The 20853-nt window shown below is 48.7% G+C and overlaps 1 long non-coding RNA gene across 2 annotated transcripts; it reads left to right on the top strand.

The window, feature by feature from the left end:
- The first annotated feature begins 1823 nt into the window (after window positions 1-1823).
- On the top strand, window positions 1824-19016 carry Gm30370. 2 transcript variants are annotated; one of them, XR_378804.2, is made up of 3 exons: window positions 1824-1982; window positions 18145-18187; window positions 18946-19016. It is a non-coding gene; the product is annotated as a predicted gene, 30370 (long non-coding RNA). The 2 variants fall into 2 exon arrangements; XR_870248.2 differs by lacking the exon at window positions 1824-1982 and adding an exon at window positions 17840-17970.
- Window positions 19017-20853: the final 1837 nt, after the last annotated feature.

The raw sequence follows: 20853 nt of genomic DNA, 5'->3' as shown, positions 1-20853 counted from the left end.
ATAATAATAAAAAGAAAGACAGAAATCGGAGTTAAATAGCACAATTTAGACACAAATTTGTAAAGACAACAAAAAAGAAAGAAAGAAAAGAAAAGAAATGGAAATAAAATAGTCAACTATTTCTATGATTTAAGTCCTCGGTGACCCTCGGATGAAGTAGTTGACTTCATCCAAGATCTGCAGGACAGAGCCCAGCTGTATTAGGACATCAGTGCACGTCCTTCAAAGCGCTGTCCCCCGGTTTCACATCCTGCCACCCTCTGCCCCCTCCCCCCCACCTCTCGGGAATGTTGTTTGTCTGTGCATTTATTCTAATGGTCCACAGACTTATAAATAAAAACAGGATGCCCAGTTAGACTTGAAGTTTACATAAGCCACAAGTCTTATCTGCAGTGTAAGTGTGCCCCACATAATATTTGGGGCATACTTTTACTTTTGAAAAAAGATGCACTTCTTGTGCTGGAGAGATGGCTCAGTGGTTAAAAGCACTCACTGATCTTCCAAAGGTCCTGAGTTCAATTCCCAGCAACCACATGATGGCTCACAGCAGTGTGTAATGGGGTCTGATGTCCTTTCTGGTGCGGCTGAAGACAGCTACAGTGTACTCATATACATAAAATAAATAATTCTTTTTTTAAAAAAATATTTTAAAAATGCACTTCTTGTTTATCTAAAATTTGGATTTCACTGGGTGCCCTGTCTTTTGTCTGGCAGCCCCGCCCACCCCTCTTTCTAGTGATGCTTCCTATTGGCTGACCCTTTCTCCATCAAGTGCCTCCTGGGCCACTCTAATCCTAGTCAGATCAATCCCTTTCTTTCTCCCTCCCCTCCTCTTTTCCCTCCTCCCTCTCCCCCTCCCTCTTCTCTCATCTCTCCTAGGCATCCAAGGCACCCACCCATGTCTACCCTGCATAGCTGCTGGCTTCTGAGGACTTGCTGCATGGCTATGAGTTTATAGAGAGCAGGACTTTGGTCTGTTTTGCCAGCAGTCACTGCATTCCAGCTCCTAACATTGTACCACATACAGTCAGGCCCTGCATCCTGGTGAGAAGATGTGAAGGTAGAGAAAGCCATAGGCTTGGTGAAACACTGCCCTTGAGCCTGATGCTGCGCTAAGATTTCTGAGGACCAAGGAAGTAAGTATGAGTAAGTAGCTCATGTGGTTTCCTCTGTTTTCAGGAAAGAAAATTATCCCCCAGATCTGAATCCTATGGTGACAGGTTGTTGTGAAGACATTAGAATGGAAGCCTTCTATACAGGCTTCTTCACTCCTCGGAGTCTCCCTGTGTGCAGCAGTTTTACCCCCATTGCCACTGTCTGTCCCAAGGAAGAGGTTGCTCAGTAGAAGATGGGAGGTGGGTGGTCATGAGCAGAGCAGCTGGTTCTGGGCAAAGATAAGAGTTTCCTGGACAGAAATCCTGCCCGAGCCCTTGGCACACAGACCCAGAAGCAGCATCCTATACAACAGGAGCTAGTACACAGATGGCACAAAGGGAAGGAGGGTGGGTGTCCTGGGAGCTTCCAGCAGCAGCATCTGGGAGAGGGGAAAGGGAACCGATAGAAGGGTGTTCCCTGGTGTGACACCTAGCTTCAGGTCATCTCTAGCTCTAGCTTCAGGGCTCAGGGATGTCACGAGCAGGAAAAACTAGCCTTGAGGAAACCAGGCTGACCATCCCGCTCTTGGCAGAGAGCGAAAGTGAAGAGGAGGGGAGGGCCATAAATCTGCCCACACTGCACCACACCAAGGGGTCTGCGCAACTCCAGAGCGCATGCCTCGGGCCATGTGCTAATTTACATAACCCTTACTCACAGGCTGGCGGATGTCTGCCGCCCTCCTGAAGGACTTGAGCAGAGGCCTCCTGGAATATAGAAGAGGTGCTGGAGAAAAAAGAGCATCCTCTCTCCTCAGAAAAGTCCTCCGCGGGCCCCTGTGAACGCACTTTCTCGACTGTACGAACGGCCCAGCTCCACCTGGTTGATCGGTAGGTACCTCAGTCCTCCATGACTTGAAGCATGGCTAACCTGAGCTAAGAAAGCCCTTTTCCCGAGCAGGCTGACTTTTCATATGTCTCCCCAGCTTCCTTTGATGTGTATTATCATATATGGGCCTCCTCAAAACCCTCTGAGTTGCTGAGGATTCTGTGTTTCTAACAGAAGCAAATATGCGGATTCAGAGTGGTGGGTCGCTTGCCAGTAGCCCAGTCCCCAAAGCACTGTCCTGTAGGACAGGAACACAAGTCGTTGGTCTTTGTGCTAAGTCTGACTGCCTTTGGCTAATTCCTGGAGAGAGAGAGGGACCCGAGCACTTTTGGCAGTTAGTGACCTGTTACAGTGAATTATTGTATCTGACTTTTTCAAGAGTCTGGAAGGGGAAAGAGAAGGAGAGGTCCTAGGTGAAGCAAGCCTATGAGGTGCTTTGGAGTTATTGGGTCTAGGATGGGAGGAGGGTGGGATTAACAGTGAACACTACAGCAACTCCTCCAGTGGATGATTGGTGGCCACAGGGAAGAGCTAAGCCAGCAACATCTTAGCGTTCAGGCTGCTACCAAGAAGATGACGTAGAAACCCTGCTGATAGGAGGTGGTCCAGAAGAACTCACCTGGATAAAAAGGCCTCTTGAGGAGGCTCAGGATGTGCCCATGAGAAGGATGTGAGGCATGGGTCTGCTGGAGTTGCATGAGTCTTCTGATGCTGAGAGTGAACGGAATCTAAGCCTAACGAGAGGCAATAGCCAAGAAGACGGCACACAGGGAAAACCAGCCGTGCAGCCAGGGCAGCTCTGGAGCAGCTCTACAGTGGTCAGAGGCAGACATTCAGCCCTCAGGCTCATGGCTGAGCTCGGGTTCCCCATAAGCAGGACTATGCTCCCCACCAGGACCAAGAAACTAGCACCTCCCCAGGATCTCAACCTCCACGGCCTTTAGCTAAACTCACTGACCTGTCTGGAGGTCTTATAGAGAGGTCCTGGAGAACAGAAAACATATTTTTATTATATTCTGTGTATGTGCATGTGTGTTTCATGCTTGTGTTTATATATGTGTGCATGTATTGTGTATGTGTATTGTGCATGTGTGTGTTCATGCTTGTGTGTATATGTATGTGCACGTATGGATGTGTGAGCATGTGTTCATGCTTGCACGTATGTGTGTGTATGTGCATGTGGGTATGTATGTATATGTGGGCATGGGTGTGTTCATGCTTGTGTGTATATGTACATGTGTGTGCATGCTTGCTTTACGTGTATGTGTGTCACAATGCTCCTTTGGAGGTTGGAAGGCACTTTTTGGGACAAGGTTCTCTCCTTCTACCATGTTGGTCCTAGGCCATCAGACTTGGTGGCAAGTGCCTGTACCCAGTGAGCTGTCTTGCTGACTGCCTTCTTGAACTCAATCTTACGACCCAATCTGACCAGCGACCAGTAAATAGATGCTGGTATGTTGGAAAGTGTTGGAAAGCAGACAGCCTTAGAGGCCACACACCTTGGCTCTTCCCTTTTTCCTATCTGAAATCCAGCTACAACACCGGGACGTAAAGCCTGACTGTGAACCCCAGCACACAGTGATGCTGGAACAGAATGGCAGAAGGAACCTAGAGCTGCCCACCCTGAATGCTTTTAGGCAAGACCTACGTTATTACAATCACACTTTATCCACACTCGATGGCTTTTCTATTTTAGGCAACTAAAAGCAAACTAGACGGTGCAGGTCATTAACACAGGGCTTTTCAGAGTAGTTAGAAAACATAAAGGCTGAAAGATCAATTTTTATTATTTCCTAGCTACTCAAAATCCCATTCCATCAGCTGCATCTAGAATGCTCCAGTGTGATGAGCCAAGAAAATCCATGTGTATTTAAGACAGAGATGCTCGCTCCTCCACCTCAGGAGCCTCTCCTCAGCACCCAGCAAGGTGGGCTCCTGCTTCCGCTACATGCTGTGACAGTCTATTTGGTGTGGCTGGAAGTGTCAGCCTGTGAGCACACAGTGCACTGTCACCCTCTGTCTTGCAGCCCTCAGGGAGTCCTTGAAGGCCCACTTTTTCCGAAGATGAGATTGATGAGCACAGAGAGGTCCATCTGCCTCCTTGAGGGCAGAGGATTCAGAGGGAGGCATGAAATTAGACTCTTGGGTGGGAAGAGGAAGCAGGGGAATGGAGACTTCTGGGATCACCTAGCTCTTTCTCACCTTAGAACATTCAGGATCTGTCTCTACCCAAGAACAGCCTTTTATCAGATCCTTCTAATAGTTACAGCGTTACAGGAAAAGCCAGTGTCCCACCAGAAAGCTATAATTTGTCCATAAAGCCCTTTTGCTTTTTAACTATAGTCAGACCACTGAATTGTTTAACACACAGTCTAAAGCTACGTAAATAACAAATTCCCAAACAGAGTCACTTGGCCCTAACACGGGCTTTCCACACTCTGCATTAACTCCTCTGGTGGGAAGGAGTTTACAACAGTTTGGGTCCATCCAAAAACTATATATCTGGCTGTTAAGTCCCTTAAGTCCTTAAGTCCCTGCGAAGTCTTCATGTGCTTCATCCTGCAAGGCCACTTTTACTGCTATCGCTATGTCCCCTGAAAGGAGAATATGTTCTCTGTGGAGGATGGAATGCTCCACATTCTGCATGGCCTCGACTCATTTGAATTCCCAGCTTTGGGTTTTATTTCCATCCCCCTCCCATGGAAACTGTCGCCTCGCAACTAATGGGGATTTCACACAGGAGTCTAATTTCCCTGTCTCCCCAGATGCAGCTCAGTGTGTGAGCGGGGGCTCTCTACGCTCTGCTCCCCAGATTCCAGAAGTTGGTGGACCATCTATGCACGGTGCCCCAGGGTGTGAGCTGGATCCTCTGGAGAAGAGGGAACCTGGAGATGGATTGCATGATCCCTGACTCCAGAAGGTCTCTCAGTGAGGGGGAGGAGAGATGCATGCAGAGATAAGAAGGGAAACAGAACTCACAACATGATGTCATAGGGCAGGTAGAGATGGGAAGCTGAGCCCGAGGAGATACCACAGTCAGCATCACAGCTTGGATCTTACATGCCCCAAAGCCTATGTGCTAAATGCTTGGTCACCAGCCTCTACTGAGAAAGAGTAGAGCCTTTGGGAAATAGGCCTACTGGAAGGAAATGAGGTCACTGTGTATATGCCTGTGATGATGATATTGGGTGCCTCTCTCTCTCTCTCTCTCTCTCTCTCTCTCTCTCTCTTCCTCTCTCTCTTTTTCTGTCTCTCTTCCTCTCTCTCTCTTCCTCTCTCTCTCTTCCTCTCTCTCTCTCTCTCTCACACACACACACATACACTCACACATTCATACATGTATATGCACACAGATGCATACAAGCACAGGCACACACATACACATGCACACGCACACATGTATATACATACACAGGTACATACATACACATGGATATACAATAACATGCACAGACACTCATGCACATACACACATATACATGCACATGCATATACACACATGCACACGTGCACATACAAGCACACACGCATTCACACACATAGGCACATAGACACATGCACACACACAAGCATGTGCACACACATATGTGCACACACAGGCATATACACACGTACACACAGGCACACACACTGCACACATGCCCACATGCCCACATCCACAGGCACACATTTGTGTTGCTTGTTTGTTCCTCACCAAACTGTTCTAAAGAGCAGGTTTTCATTCTGGTTCTTTATAAGACAGAGTCAGGTACCTCCAAGGGCAAATTCACCGATAATAAGGGAGGGGACAAAGGACAAGAAATGAGATAGTGCTGATGTCCAGAAAAGAAGTGCGAGCTCTAAGGAGTGAGCTCATCCAGCCTGGGGTCAGGAAAGTCACATTTCCAACCCAGGGTCCTGTTAGGAAAGACACTGGAGCCAGCCGGACCCTCCAGCTTTCCCTCCTCCTTGGGCATAGTTTTCCACCCAGGAAGGTTCTGGGTGCAAGCCTAGGTTTGAAAAGCTGAATAGGGGCAATGGCTCTCACGGCCTCATTCGTTACACTTAAGGCCCGATGTGACAAGCCAGGCACCCATCCCGAAGCCCTTTTCTTCTGTCCTTCATGTTTGTCCTGGTCTGGTTATAACTGGCCTTAGAAAAAAAATGTGCTATGTCCCTGCCCCCAGGCTTCCTGGAAGAGCCATGTGTCTGGTGGTTAGGAACAGAAGACAAGGGGTTCGTGGGCTCAGCTGTGTAACTGTTGACTGTCCTCTGAAGAAATGGGGTATTAAAAAAGTCCAGGGCCCAGGCAGGAGCCACATGTCCCATGTCATAGAAGCCACCAGCTACCTCCAGCATCCACTTGTCTCCATCCCACAGGCATCTCTGGCCCTCTTGCCAGGCCTTCGGTCACTCTCTGCTCCTCTTTTTGTCCCCACTTCACGGTCCCACCAGCAGTGCTGCCCCATGGCTGTTTTTTTCAGGGCTCCTCTCTAGTGCTAGAGGGGGTCTGTGCAGGGCTGGAGTAGGGTTGGGGGAGGGATCTGGAGGAATGCGGCCCTCCCCCCCAGCACCCAGTGAGAGCTGTATGCATAATAGAATACATTAGCCCCACTATTCAGCCCAGCCTCTTTAAGAACAATGGTGACAACTGAGCTGACTTTTGCCAAATGACTGGTTTTCTTCCACTCCGGAGCAGAGTGGAGCTGGCCAGACAAAGTCCATCCTCCATGCTTCCGAGCGTCTTGGATGCTGGGGACCAGGGGACGGGCTTTCTCCTGGACCCTTGCGCTTGACATGGACACTAACCATTAGTCTTCCCGCGGCAGAGACACAGGGGTTGAGAGGCGGGGAGGGGCTGCCACTCAGAAAATGGGCAGAAAGAGAGCATGTATTTAACACAAGCTCTCCGGCACCAGTGGTGGGCTCTAGTGGCTTTTATTATCTAGTGGTTTTACGGAAGAAAAAAAAAAAAGATCCATGTGGCTGCTAGGAGGGAACATGCTGTCACATGTGAGGCCGCAAGACACCTGCCTCATGGAAGAACACAGCTGGGTAAAAGAGTTCAGCTTCTAAGTGTAAGGACCTGCATGCCCTTGGGCAATCTCTTCACTCCTCTCTAGTCCTGGTTCTTCCTGTAGGAGGAAACTTGGCTGGGTAGGCTGAGACCCTTCACACCTTGACACCTGATGTTAAAAGAACGGTTACTCTACAGTAAAGATTCTCTTTACCATCCTAACAGAAAACCGTTCGGAAAAAAACCGGAAAGCCCCCCAAACAAAGCGAATGTTTAGTGATTGCTACAGTCATTGGCAAAGATGGCCGGGGACAGAGGAGAGCTGATGCCAGAAACAGAGTTAACTTCTTGGACATTTAAAAAAAAAAATGAATTACCATAGCTCCCAGGTTAAAACTGAAGACAGGCGGGTGACCAGGTAGGCACGGCCATGAAGACATGCTGTGTGTCTCTTTTCCCATACAGAGCCCACTGACCCTTGACTTTCTCTTCTGCCATGGATACAATTAGCACCTTATAAACAAAACCAGGCTCACAGTCCTAGGCTTTTAGCACCTAACTTTCCTCCCTCCCTCTTCCCCCCCCCCACCCTTTCCTCTCTTCGGTCTTCTCTGCTCCTACTCCCTCTCCTCTTCTACCCACTCCACCCCCAGCACCAGGGAAACCAGGATCTCCCGCATTCACAGCATTCATGTATGCTAAGCAAGCACCCCACTGCTTCCAGCCCTGTGTTTTCTTCTGAGACATTACATAATCAGCATTGATACTTTTAAGACTTTCTCCCTGTTTGTTTGTTTGTTTGTTTGTTTGTTTGTTTGTTTGTTTGTTTTTAGTGGTCCTGGGAAAGTCATCCCAAACCCTTAAAGATCTGACCTAGAAAGCAGGGCATCTTGGGAAAGAAACTCTCCCAGCTTCCCTCAGACATCCCCACTCGGCGAGGCCTCTCCCCTCTCCATCATGGAGACACCTTTTCTTGCTTTCCTTCCCACATTTTCTGATTCCCTTAGGTACCACAGGTTGGCTCTCTTATTCAGTCTACCTTCCAACACTGCCAACACAAAACAGCTTCCCAAGGCCAGAGATTACAGTTAGCTGTTTCTCTATCCCATAAAACAGTGCTCTAGCATGTAGGAAACTCAATAAATAACATTGCAGAATGAATAAAGGAATAAGTAGATGATTTTACAAGTGCTGTTTGGAGAAAGCGTACTACAGATGTGCATATCATGAGATTTGGACATTCTCAGAAAGAAATCTGAGAGGAGAACGTGAAAAGAAGAAAAGCTGTCCCCCAAGGTATGGGGGGAAGTCCCCTAAAGTGTTTACTACTTCTGGACCCTGAGCTCTTCTTCCATTTTCTTCATTTTGTATAGTTCCTACAATGACTATATAGGCTACTTTTGTAAATAAGGTAAAAGAGGAAGTCCTAATTTTTGAAAAAGAAGACAGATTGGCTGCACAGAATCAACCCAGGGCACAGAGAATAACTCGAGGCTCTTAAGGCTCAATTACACAGCTTCTTAAATATCCTCCTTCATTTTAAGCATTGGGTGGATATTGCAAAAGATCTAGGCTTCTCATTTTCTGGATAAGTGCCCCTATTGTCCGCTCCATGGTGCGTGTGGAATCGTATATTCCACCTTCCTTCCAGACCACACAGAAGCGAAGTGGGGAGAATCTCTCAGGCCAACAATCAATCAACAGATATTTAATGAGCTCCTACTATGTGCAAGGTTGGTACAAGTTTGTATGTTCTCTCTCAGTCTCTGGCTCACTTTCCTGTTCATGTACCTATTCTTCTCTCTTGCCTCCCTCCACCCCCAGTCTGCTCTCTTGGACTCCCTGCACTCCCCCTTGGGCATCTATCTAGTCATTGAACTATTAATGCCCTCTCCATTAAAAAGGAGGAGGAGGAAGAGGAGGAAGAAGAGGAGGAGAAGGAGAAGGAGGACGAGGAGGAGGAGGAGGAGGAGGAGGAGGAGGAGGAGGAGGAGGAGAAGAAGAAGAAGAAGAAGAAGAAGAAGAAGAAGAAGAAGAAGAAGAAAGAAAGAAAGAAAGAAAGAAAGAAAGAAAGAAAGAAAGAAAGAAAGAAAGAAAGAAAGAAAGAAAGAAGAAGAAAAGTCTCCAAATGTCTTCCACCTGTTCCACATCTGGACAGGGGAGCACCAAAGTGCTGAAGCTGGCTCAGAGACATATACAGCCTGCTTGAGGTCACAGAGTAAGTTGTTGAGGTGACCAGGCCTCTGATCTCCCTCCTGAAGTAGGTTTACCTCAGGCCCCTCCACCCTCCTGCTCTTCCTCTGCATGGTACATGTGTTACCAGGGGTAGCCTGCCACAGAGAGGCCATGCTAGACCCTGAGGGTCATATCCCTGCCATACCCAGGGCTATACTAGAAGATGTGTTTTTTCCAGACTACAGGAATTCATCTTGTAAGAACTTGCCACACCAAACACCTTTGCCATTTGGATTGGATCCTGTACCGAGGAGAGGAGAGATGGGGGAAAGCGTACCTTGGGTGTTGCAAAGAATATCTGGGTTATCTGCGGAGTCAAAAGGTATTCATCCCTTCTGGGGGAAGTCTGTGGGACCTATGTGTCCCTTGAATGGAGAAGGAAACAGAGTTCAGTGACTCAGATATCTGAAGCATGGCTAGGTATGAACCAGGAGCCAAAAAGGCTTATAAGGATTTCCCACAAAGCCACCAAATCCTGAACAGAAGGAAGCACATTCATCCTTGGGATCCAACTTGGCTTCTCTAGAAGGAAGCCATGTGTGAATTTCCAGCCTTGTTCTTTATCCACACACACTTGCCCCTGGGTCCCAGACACCCCAGGGCTCATCTGAGACCTCCTATTTCTACACCCCACTCCTATCAAGTGCTGTCAATATCTCCCACCAAGAGCATCTTCAGGAAACCTGTAGGTCTGAGACCAGATCTCTTCTTTCCATACAGTCTACCTTTGTGCTGCGGCTCTGACTCAATGTCTGTGTAACCTTCCTTGAGGCTCTCTAAGAAACCTCAACCACAGATTGTATCTCCTTCCTTCACCCCCCCCCCAGTTCCCTTATAAAGAAGAGAAAACCCCAGAAGCAGAAGAGCAAGCAGGGGTCCAAGGAAACTTCTGCTGGAGCTTCGGTGTCAGCGCATATTCTCTGAGAATAAGAAAAGTCCCCACCTTTTCAAGGATATTTAGAATCTCATCTGGATCAAGTGCCGCTAGTACCAGATTAAGCCACAGTGTGCAGGACCCAGAAATCAGGGTCCACCAGACAGGTCCATTCTCCAAGGTCACCACCTGCTCTCAAGCCCAAGTGAGCTTCAGATTCTGCCTTGAGATTTCCTGGAGCCTGCCTTGTGTCAAATACCTCCAGGATTGGTTTTGTAAGTCTGACATGACCTTCTCAGCAAGTCAAGGAGGTCGGTGAGTTAGAAGAAACTGCAGGGATGCCCACATCAGGAGCCTGATATAGCTGTCTCCAGAGAGGCTCTGCCAGAGCCTGGTTAATATAGATGTGGATGCTCATATTGGACTGAGGCTGGGGAATCCCAATGGAGGAATTAGGGGAAGGACTGAAGGAGCTGAAGGGGTTTGCAACCCCATAGGAAGAATAATAATATCAACCAACTAAACCCCTCAGAGCTCTCAGGGATGAACCACCAACCAAAGAGTACACACAAAGGGACTCATGGCTCCAGCTGCATATGCATAGCAGAGGATGGCCTTATCTGGCATCAGTAGGAGGGGAGGCCCTTGGTCCTGTGAAGGTTCGATGCCCCAGCATAGGGGAATGCTAGGGCGGTGAGGCAGGAGTGGGTGGGTGGGGTCCCTGGTACCCCCCTCATAGAAGCAGGGGGAGGAGGAATGGGATTAGGGGGTTTGCAGAGGGGAAACTGGGAAGAGAAATAACACATGAAATATAAATAAATAAAATAACCAATAAAACAACAACAATAACAACAAAGAAATTTGCCCAAAGCCCTTTATTTAACGAATAAAGGATCTGAAACCCAAGCCCAGAAAACTCTTCTGCCTTTCTTTCCTTCTTTCTTTCCTTCTTTCTTTCCTTCTTTCTTTCTTTCTTTCTTTCTTTCTTTCTTTCTTTCTTTCTTTCTTTCTTTCTTTCTTTCTTTCCTTCTTTCTTTCCTTCCTTCTTTCTTTCTTTCTTTCTTTTTTTTTCTTTTTGGTTTTTTGAAACAGGGTTTCTCTGTGTAGCCCTGGCTGTCTCGGAACTCACTCTGTAGACCAGGCTGGCCTCAAACTCAAAACTCTGCCTGCCTCTGCCTCCCGAGTGCTGGGATTAAAGCCGTGCATGCGCCACCAACTGCCGGCTCTTCCTCCTTTCTTTGCTTCCTCTCTCCCTCCCCTATATCTTTCTTTCTTCCTTCTTCCCTTCCTGCCTTCCTTCCCTCCCTCCTTCCTTGTCTTACCAAAGCAGGCCTAGAACTCTCAAGTGTTGGAGATTACAACCATGTGCCACCATGCCCATCTTTGTCAGAAAATCATTGCTAGTCACAGTAGTAGTGGCTGCACGGATGAGGAGCTCAAAAGTCCCCAGATGTTCAGCTCCTTTTGAGAACCGCTTAGTGTATCGGTGCTACGTCATTCCAGAGCTGCAATGCATGCTGGGCTGTGTTGTGCCCAGGAGTCAGGCTTTTTTGCCTGGATGCCAAATCACTCTCTACTTGTGGGGGCCGTTACGCATCTGACCCTCCTCCTGTCCTCGCCAGCAGAGGACCATGGTGCCCTCTGCCCTTTGCACACAGCTGTGGCTGCACAGTGGGTGACTCTTTATAGGGGGCATCGGAGGTGGACTCTTAGAACTGTTTCCCAATCTGCATGGCTTTTCCCCTTCTGTCTGTCTTTCATTCCTGGCTTTTAAAGGGAAAGCAAGGTCTCCATTGTATCCTATTGTGCACTGGCGGCCTGGCCACTGGGTTTTTTCACCCTGTCTCATTAAGATGGATGGGGCTATGGCCTTATTAATAATTGGGAAAGTTTCTCTTTGTTCTCTCTTCAGCTCTTCATTACCATGCCGCTCTGAGGGGCTCCAATACAGCCTCACAGCATCCAGCTACCAGGGACCTCTCCTGCCAATGCGGCCTCTCTTAAGCTAGAGTTCCCTACCCAAGGATTATCTGCCTTCTCACCTCTAGCTCTGGGCATCACACTAAGAAAGGCTAAGAGTGACCAAGAGACTGCATTATGTAACAGAAAAGGACTGGAGTACCAGTCAAGGAACAAGCCCAAACCCTAGCCCAAGGTCTGCCATCTCCCTCTCTGCTGGCCCAGGCTTGCCCTTTTTCACACTGTGTCCAGCTTCTTCCGGAGAGCTACTTAGCTGACCACTTAGCAAGCATCAATGGGGATGCCACTGCACTGGAGGACAAGATGTCCAGCTCTTCAGGACATAGGGCAAGTGTCCACTTTACCGCTTTACCTGCCATCCACAGTGAGCAAGGCAGACAGATCTGCTGCCTCTCTTGGCATTCCGTTTCTGGTAAAGCAAATCAAGAGAGCCCAGACACACAGACGTGTGTAAGAAAGAAGGCAGTGATATAGGATGGTTACATCTAGAGAGCTTTCATAGGAAAAGAGCTTCCCAAAAAGGTGACACTTAGCTTGAGATCTGAGTGGCCTGTGAGGACCTATCAGTGCCCCAGGGAATGTGTGAGTTCCAAGGACCTGGTTACCCTGCCCTTTGACAACCAGGCACAAGCAGGTGCTATGTTTGTGGGACTGACACTCAGGGGACTTGACAAGAGATTTCATGGCAGGAGAGGCTGCTGGTGCTCCCAGTGAGACCAGTTGGGGCACAAGGCAGCTCGTGGACTGTGCAGGGTCCAGCAACTGTGTGTGTGACAACAGCTTGCCTCTGCTGAATCTGTCCCTGCTGCACCTTGGTGCTGCCCACTCTCAGTCCTGCCAGGGGCAGGGAGGGGGAGAAAGGATGCCCCCACTCATCCTGAGGCAAGGGACCTTGGGGCTCTCTGGCTTCTAGATTAGCTCTGATGCTGCAAACCCAGGCAAACAGAGAAGACTAGCATAGCTGGGAGCAGCTCTGCCAGCCCATCTGAGTTGCAAAATGTGGGCGTGTGTTAGTGCGTGTGTGTGTGTGTGTGTGTGTGTGTGTGTGTGTGTGTGTGTGTGTGTACACGTGCACCTGTCTGTATCAGAGTCGATATCTCTGTATCTGTGTGTCTGCATACATCTCTGTGTTGAGGTTGAGAAGAGGGGGAGGGATGGAGAGAGGGAAAGAAGGAAGAAGGGAGGGGAGGTAGAGATGGAGGGAGGGAGGGAGGGAGGGAGGGAGGGAGGGAGGGAGGGAGGGAGGGAGGGAGGATGAACCTATAGTTTGTAAATGCCTTTGGATATATTACATCCATGCTTCTGCTCTCAGGCTAGGCCTCACCGGGCCTGCCCTGTCTTCTCAGCAGCACTGACGGCCTTCATCCCACTCATCCTTGCTCTCTGCCTCCTACTAGGAAAAGATACTTCAGGGTTTCTCTGTGGGCACAGAATTCCTTCCACCTGTCCCCACCCCAGCCCCTGCGGAATAAAATATGAAATTTGTTTTCTGTTACGCTACTTGATTTTCTTTAAGCCCAGATTACTTTTTTTTTTAATGCCCTGGATGTATAAACCAAGGTTTATTTGCACAGCCAAATCAGACAAGACTCTTTCTGCTTCCAGTTTAAGGGATTCCAGCCCAAATTTCCCTCCCCCACCCCTGCCCTGTCAAGAAGATTAATGCTCTTTCTCCAGTCTGTGAATGGGAGGCTGGGCCACCACTGACCTTCCAAGGAAAATGTTCCATGTTTGCTTGCATGGGAGCAAGAGAGTCTGGTGGTGTAGAAGCATGTACACACACACATACACAAACACACACACACACTTTCCTGAACCCGCCAAAGGGAGGCTTCTATTCTCAACCCAGTTTTATAACTGCATTAAAACTTATCATAGGATCTAAGTGAAAGAATCAGGTTTATCGTCTGCTACCCTGGGGAGCTGCCAGCAGGAGGGAGAGACCTAATAGAGTTCTTCCCACAAAGTTAGTCTCCACACAATTGCTTCTCTTGGTCCTTATCTTGAAATTCTCTGGTGAGGAAGCAAAATGAATTTGGTAGGCATCTGCTAAGAGCATCTGTCACATGCACCAAGCCAGTGCCCTCTAAGGATGCAAGGTGCTTAAGACGTGACCCTCCTGTAGCCAGCCAGCCACCATGCTTCCACCCCTACTCAGGACTCCCCTGGCCTCCTTAGACTTTGCTTTCCCAACTCCCAGTCTGACTAGCTTTCCACCCTACTTTCTTATAGGAACTTCTCCTCCTTATACCCAAAGCTACAGAGGAGATTGAGGCTACCTTTGTCTACACTCAGTCCCCACCCAGCCTCCTAATTCCTCCATCATCAGATTCCTAATACCTTTATACATGTTCCCAAGCACATTTCTGTAGACTGAAGTTCTCCGAGCTCTTTTATAAGTCGTGCTATTAATGGATTTAAATGAGATAATCGTCTAAAAAGCGGCACGGTGAATGACAAGCCGCACTTGCCACCTAAAGGGTGTTCAGACTGCCTACTGGAAAGGCTGGTTGGGAGGACCCTTTGAGTTCCTGCAGCTCAACTCAGGGATATTCATCTTTGCTATCCTGTCCCAGTTTAGCATCAGCAGAGTCACTGGCACATGGTAGATATCTGTTGATTAAATGTTTGTTGAACTTACTCAAAGGCTATTCAGTTCTAGGTATCAATCTCTAAGGAGCTGGAAGCTCTGGTAAGCCCAGGAATTTGCTTGTAAAGAGATACTAAAGGCTCAACAGATCTCAGCGTTGGCACCATTTGCACATTGGCAGCCTCGTGGTCTATAAACAACAACAAAAACATCCGTTAAGATGGCCACTCAAGTGCTGGAGCAATAACACCGACTGCTCTTCCAAAGATTCCCTAGTTCAAATCCCAGCAACTACTTGATGGCTTATAACCATGTGAACTGTAATTTGGGCTGGAAAGATGGCTCAGTGGTCAAGAGCGTTGACTGATCTTCCAGAGGTCCTGAGTTCAATTCCCAGCAACCATATGGTGGCTGACAACCATCTGTAATGGGATCTGATGCCCTCTTTTGGCGTGTCTGAAGACAGCTATAATTATACTCATACATAAAATAAATACATAAATCTTAAGGAAGGAAGGAAGGAAGGAAGGAAGGAAGGAAGGAAGGAAGGAAGAAAGGAGGGAAGAAGGGAGGGAAGGAGGGAAAGGAAAGGAAAGGAAAGGAAAGGAAAGGAAAGAAGATGGCCACTCAAGGCACTGGCTTGGATGGGGAGAGCTATTATCATGGAAAATCCCTTTAGATATATGAAAGTCCCACAGGATAACTGGGACATTTACATTCACCAATCAGTGCCTCTTTGTGTCACTGGCAGAATTAGTTGGTTCAAGGCAGACACAGTAGCAAACACCTGTGGTCTCTGCTACTTGGAAGGTCAGGGAAGAAAGCCCAGGAGTCCAAGAGTTTGGGTAACACAGCAACACTGCAGGTCCTTGAATAAACGTACCCATGAATCAATACAATGAACGACTAGATGTTTATATACATGGAGTTTTTAAAATGTTTAATCCCCTCAAAACCTCGAGTCCAGAGGGTGTATAAGGTCCTTCTGGCCGATGCTTTTCTGCCTTCAAACCATCCAGCTGTTCCTGCTGCTACTTTCGAGACTATTCCAACCTTAATGTGCATGATCCTGAGTGGCCCCTGTCCAAAGTGCTTGACCAGGAAGGACAGGACCCAACTATCTGTCACCTTGTCAGCCTCTCAGGGCTAAGGGGTGAGACTGGTGCGTGTCTATACAGGCATGTAAAAAATCTTGAGATGTCAACCTGGATTTGCCACCTCTCCTTGCACAGTGGTCCCAAGCTCAACCCTACACATTCCACACCTGCCCACACTCCAGTGAGTCCAGCCTGCCTACTGCAGCTGCTGCTGACCTCAGAGTCTCCTGCAGTTTGGTTCACGACCCTCTCTCCAGCTTTGCCTCCAAGCTCTCTCTGTTCTACTGCCACGTTGCGTCCGTCTTGTCCCTAGCAGCCACCCCCTCCACCGTCCATTGCCTTCCTCTACCCAGAAAGCTGAGCACTGTCATCCATCTGTGGAAATCCCTTCAACCTACTTCTCCAGGTTCAAATCCTCTGCCTACCTCCCCTAGAAAGGATCTCTTCTCCCATTGCACATGACAATCTGTGCCCTGTTGTGTGGCCCCATGATCTTACAGCTTTGCTGTATATATGCATTTAGCTTAAGCCCTGTTCTAGATTTGAAAGGCATAAAGAACAAGAAAAGAGTATTTACCCACAGTCTTACACAGTACTACGTGTGGATGGCTAGGTGTGTGAAGGAAGGAAGGAATCAGAGAATACCAAGGAAAGGATGAACACAGGTTGGCCATGAGATTCTGCCAGGGTCCCAGTTAGTAACTACAGAGGGCTGGGCCTCCAAAGATCCCCCTGTTCCCCCTTCTGACCCTGGGCCTCCTTCAGAGTATTCAACACACAGGCCTGAGCTTATTGAGGAAACAATACGCAAAGGCCAACAGAGGTGGCCTGCCTAGAGAAATCCTCTTGCCTGAGAGCCACTGGCCTACAGCAGTGAGCCAGGGACAAATCAGCTGGCTGCAGGACACCCCGGAAGCTGGATGCGACCACACACAGTTCACCTCAGCCAGGGCTCCAGTGGTTGTCACCATCAGTGACCAATCCTCTAAGCCACAGAGGGAGGATCACTGAAGCCCAGCCTTCAGCAAGAGCCTGGCAAGAAGAGCCACTCAGCTGGGAGAACCAGCTGACAGGAGCAGGGCATCCTTGAAGGGCAGTTACTGGATTTATGTTTTGTTTGTCGTCTGTTTGTCTCACCGTTTCTTTGAAGCTCACAGTTCTCTGAATTAAAAAGAGAAGCAAGAAACAAACCGAGAAAAGTGACATTAGGAAGAGATCTGGGAATAAGAGCAGGGGTGGCGAGCACCTGGCAATGTGATGACAGTTTCAGAAAATTCAGCACAAGTCACTCTGTGCGCCCCAAGTTAACAGACACTGCACCTCCCACTTCCAAGCCTAGGCTTGCAAGCTGGAAATCACCTATGCTTGCTCATTGGCTTACAAGATTCATAAAACCCCACACCAAAGGATTCGAGTGATGAAAGTCACCCTCCCTAGTCACAGAGTGTGTGGGTAGTGTGGCAACTGAGGCCTCCCAAGGTCTTGGTGCCACCCTGAACACAACACCAGCTCCAAAAGCCCATAGGTTTTTGTCCTTCTACATCCCTTGGCATCTGTGATCCTCTACAAGTCACAAAATAGCTTGGCCTCAGGCTCTGAATCTGTAAAGTGAGGATAATAGTAACCTGGGGTCAGGTTGCTATAGGAACTAACAGAGGATCTTGGAGGAAACAAGAAAGTGCACAGCACATCCCCCAAGACCGAAGACTGGTGTGGCTAAAAAAGCATGGGACAAGAGGTGTCTTCCTTCCATCTTCTAGACCATCTTACTTATCTCAGCTTTGGTGGAAACTCCTGAATGTGTCTCGCCCAAGCAAGCTCCCAGGCCACTCACCGTATTGTTCCCTCACCCCCACCCTCCTGTGAGCTGTGTGTCCAGCCATTGCTCCCTGGGTCTACAGCACATTCACACAGGTTCCCTTGCCCTCTGGTTGAGACCAGCCACCTCAGAAGTACTTGGGAAGGCTAGAGCTGCCTGCTCTGAGTTGTCACTCCATCCCAAACGCCTGGCCCCTCTAATCACCCTTTTACCCTGGCACAATGCCAGCTCTACCACATGCCTGAAATTTCTTATTTAATCCTCATAGCGAGTCTGTGTTACAGGGACTAATACTGTTTCCTACAGATAAGGGACGGGAGCCCAGGAAAGTAACTTTCCCAAGGTCATGCATCTAGGAAATGGAGGAACTGACTGTGCCCGGGGGGGTCTGGAACCAAGGTCTGTTCCTCTCCCTGAACCGGTGTACCCCAAGAGTGCAGACAGAGGAGCAGCTCACAGTAGCATCATGTTGGGTGCTGGGATGCAGGGAGACTACAGTGGTAATACTGTTTCTAACAGCAAGCCTGTATGGATTCTATACAGTGTATCATTTTCACCCATCTTGTTTTTCAGATGAGAACTGTGCAGTGCTATCAGTTCATGGAGCTTCTTAGAGGTAAATGCAGACTCAACCAGTTCTAAAACTCTGGATTTGCAACCCCCGCTGGGAATGACTAGCCTCCCGACACCAGCTTCAGACACACATGGGTAGTCAAATCTGCCACCTTCGTGATGGCGCTTTCTGAGAGGTAATAAGACCTCGTTTACTCAAGGACCTCCCCGTGACCTCCCATGTCCATGCGGAGTTCAGCCGGGCTGTGTTATCTCCGACAGCACCACATGAGCCGGCGGGCAGATAAGTGGGGGCTGCCTTTATCTAGGCTCAGCTGTCTGTTGGGAAAAAACAGAGGTTGCAAGGATTATGGAGAGGCTGAGGATGATGATTTAGGGCGGGAGATATTGATGTTCAAGGGGCGGGGGCGGGGGGGGGGTAGAAAAAGCCTGCAGAAAGGAGAAGCCCAGGGAGTGAAGCGCTGGAGGTCAGATCTGAAGTCTGAGCTCCACCTCTCCCGCCTGGAGGGCTACTAATGCTTCCATTCCAGCTACTCCAGCGGTGGCTCTTAAAGCTGTCCCACATGCTGGGCACTGTTAAGAACAGAAGAACTAGGAGGTAGAAACATCTGCGGAGCTTTTAGCATCTAACGACCAACTGCAAAGCAACTGCCATCTAGTAACCAGAGCTGCAGCTATGGTCACACTATGACTATGGCCATTGTCAATAGCGAGTTACCAGGGCATCTTTCTTTCGTCCTGTCTCCCCACAGTACACAGCGCAGGTTGATTCTTCCCCATCCCAACTCCATTCTCTTTCAGTCGTGCAGGGACCACTGAGTCACAGAGAGCTCCAATGGAGATCCTAGCTCGTCCTGGCAGTCACCTCCTCCACATACACAGAGCTGCTCACCCACCCAGAGATGAAGCCTGGGGACCATGGGAGACCGAGGCATTGTCCTTCTAGAAGACTGCAGGAGCGAACAGATGTTGTTCCTTGGGTGTCCACAGCTGCATAGTTACCCTTGGTCCTTCTGGAATACACGACTCTCCTGGGTTAAGCAGGTGAGCGAAGCACCTGGTTTGGCCAGAAGAGATGTCATTGCTCTCTGCTGGGTTCCCCCCTCATTCCTCAAGCAAAGTGACCTGGTCCATCCCCTTCATCCTCAGAATCTGGTGACAATTACCTGAACCTGGGGTCTTCTCTTATCTGACGAGACTGAATCCAGGAAATGGTCACTGTTCCATTGACATCAGAGACTGCAAGAGAGCAGGGCTCTGGGGAAGGTGTGGCTGTGGTGACTCACATCTACAGTTTAAGTCTGGAACATCTTGGAGGCAGAAAGACTCTTGGCTGAGATGGTATGAGATAGGCCGTCCAGCATAGTGAGAAACTCTCTGTCGGTTACTCATTGACATAAACAGTTCGGGCCAGAGAGATGGCTCAGAGGATAAAGGTGCCTGCCTCTAAACCTAATGGTCTAAGTTCAATACCCCGGATCCATGTGGTGGATACAAAGAACCAGTTCTTCTGGATTGTCCTTTAACTTCTGCACACATGCCAAAGGCCACACACACTGAATAAATAAATAAACAAAAACAAACAAACAAACAAACTCACCGGGCTGCGGCTGGATGATAACTCACATCTCTTACTGCCGAAAGCAGCTCAGACTATTTCATCTGGCAACAGTTACAGGATTCTAAAGACAAAGTGGACAAGTGGTGGTCAATTCATGTCATGCCACCAAAACAAGGGACCCAGCAGAGCCCTGTCACAGAGAGAAAGAGGACAGAAATCGAAGGAGAGGATGAACTGTGTGTGACTTTCCTTGCAACCACAGCAGCCACAGTTAGCATAATCAAGAGCATCGTGTCCCTGGTTTGCCTGACTTACAATAGACGCTCAACAAGTGTTTCAGTGGATGCCTGGATGCATAGATACACACTGAGCATAAGACAGGACGCCTGCATGGGTGGATGGACAGATGGATGGATGATCTGATAGATAGATTCAGATGTGGGGGTGAAAGGGTGTAAATGAGTATGTCTGAATGTTAATATTCAAATAGCCTGCGATTTCTGCAATTTTTGAACCATACAAGAAAGACGCAAGTCTTTACAATACAAAATCAGGCTGAGGGGACAGACCTGTCAGTGAAGCTCTTGTTCCGAGAGCACAAGGAGGTCTAAGTTTGATTTCCAGAACGCACATGAGAAAAAGAGATGCAAATGAGCTGCCAGGAAGGCCCAGAGGATGAAGGCACTCACTGCCAAGCTTGACACCCTGGAACCCACATGGAGAAGGATGGTGCCAGCTCCCACAGGTTGTCCTCCCAGGTACGTAAGCCACAGAGAGAGAGAGAGAGAGAGAGAGAGAGAGAGAGAGAGAGAGAGAGAGAGAGAGAGAGAGAGAGAGAGAGGAGAGAAAGTAATTTTTGATAAACTCAGATACTCGCAACTGGTCACCATGCAGACTGAAAGTGTGGCATCCTCAGCCTAAATGGGCTGCCTGCATCACACACACAACATGATGGCCCTCCCAAGGCTCAGGAGTCACCATGGAAGCTGGGTCAGGAAGATGCAAGGGCCTGAGGCAGTGGGTGGTGACTACAGCCAGGCAGTGTTTTCCAGACTCAGCGGGGCAGTTACATACATGAGCTCACTCCAGCTATGTGCTGTCAATCGCAAAGCTTGCCCAAGTTCAAGGCAGACAAAAATCCCAGCATG

The sequence above is a fragment of the Mus musculus genome, chromosome 8, assembly GCF_000001635.26.
Source record: "Mus musculus strain C57BL/6J chromosome 8, GRCm38.p6 C57BL/6J".
NCBI lineage: Eukaryota > Metazoa > Chordata > Mammalia > Rodentia > Muridae > Mus > Mus musculus.
Note: the sequence above shows the minus strand (reverse complement) of the source record. Positions and strands in the feature narration are given on the sequence as shown.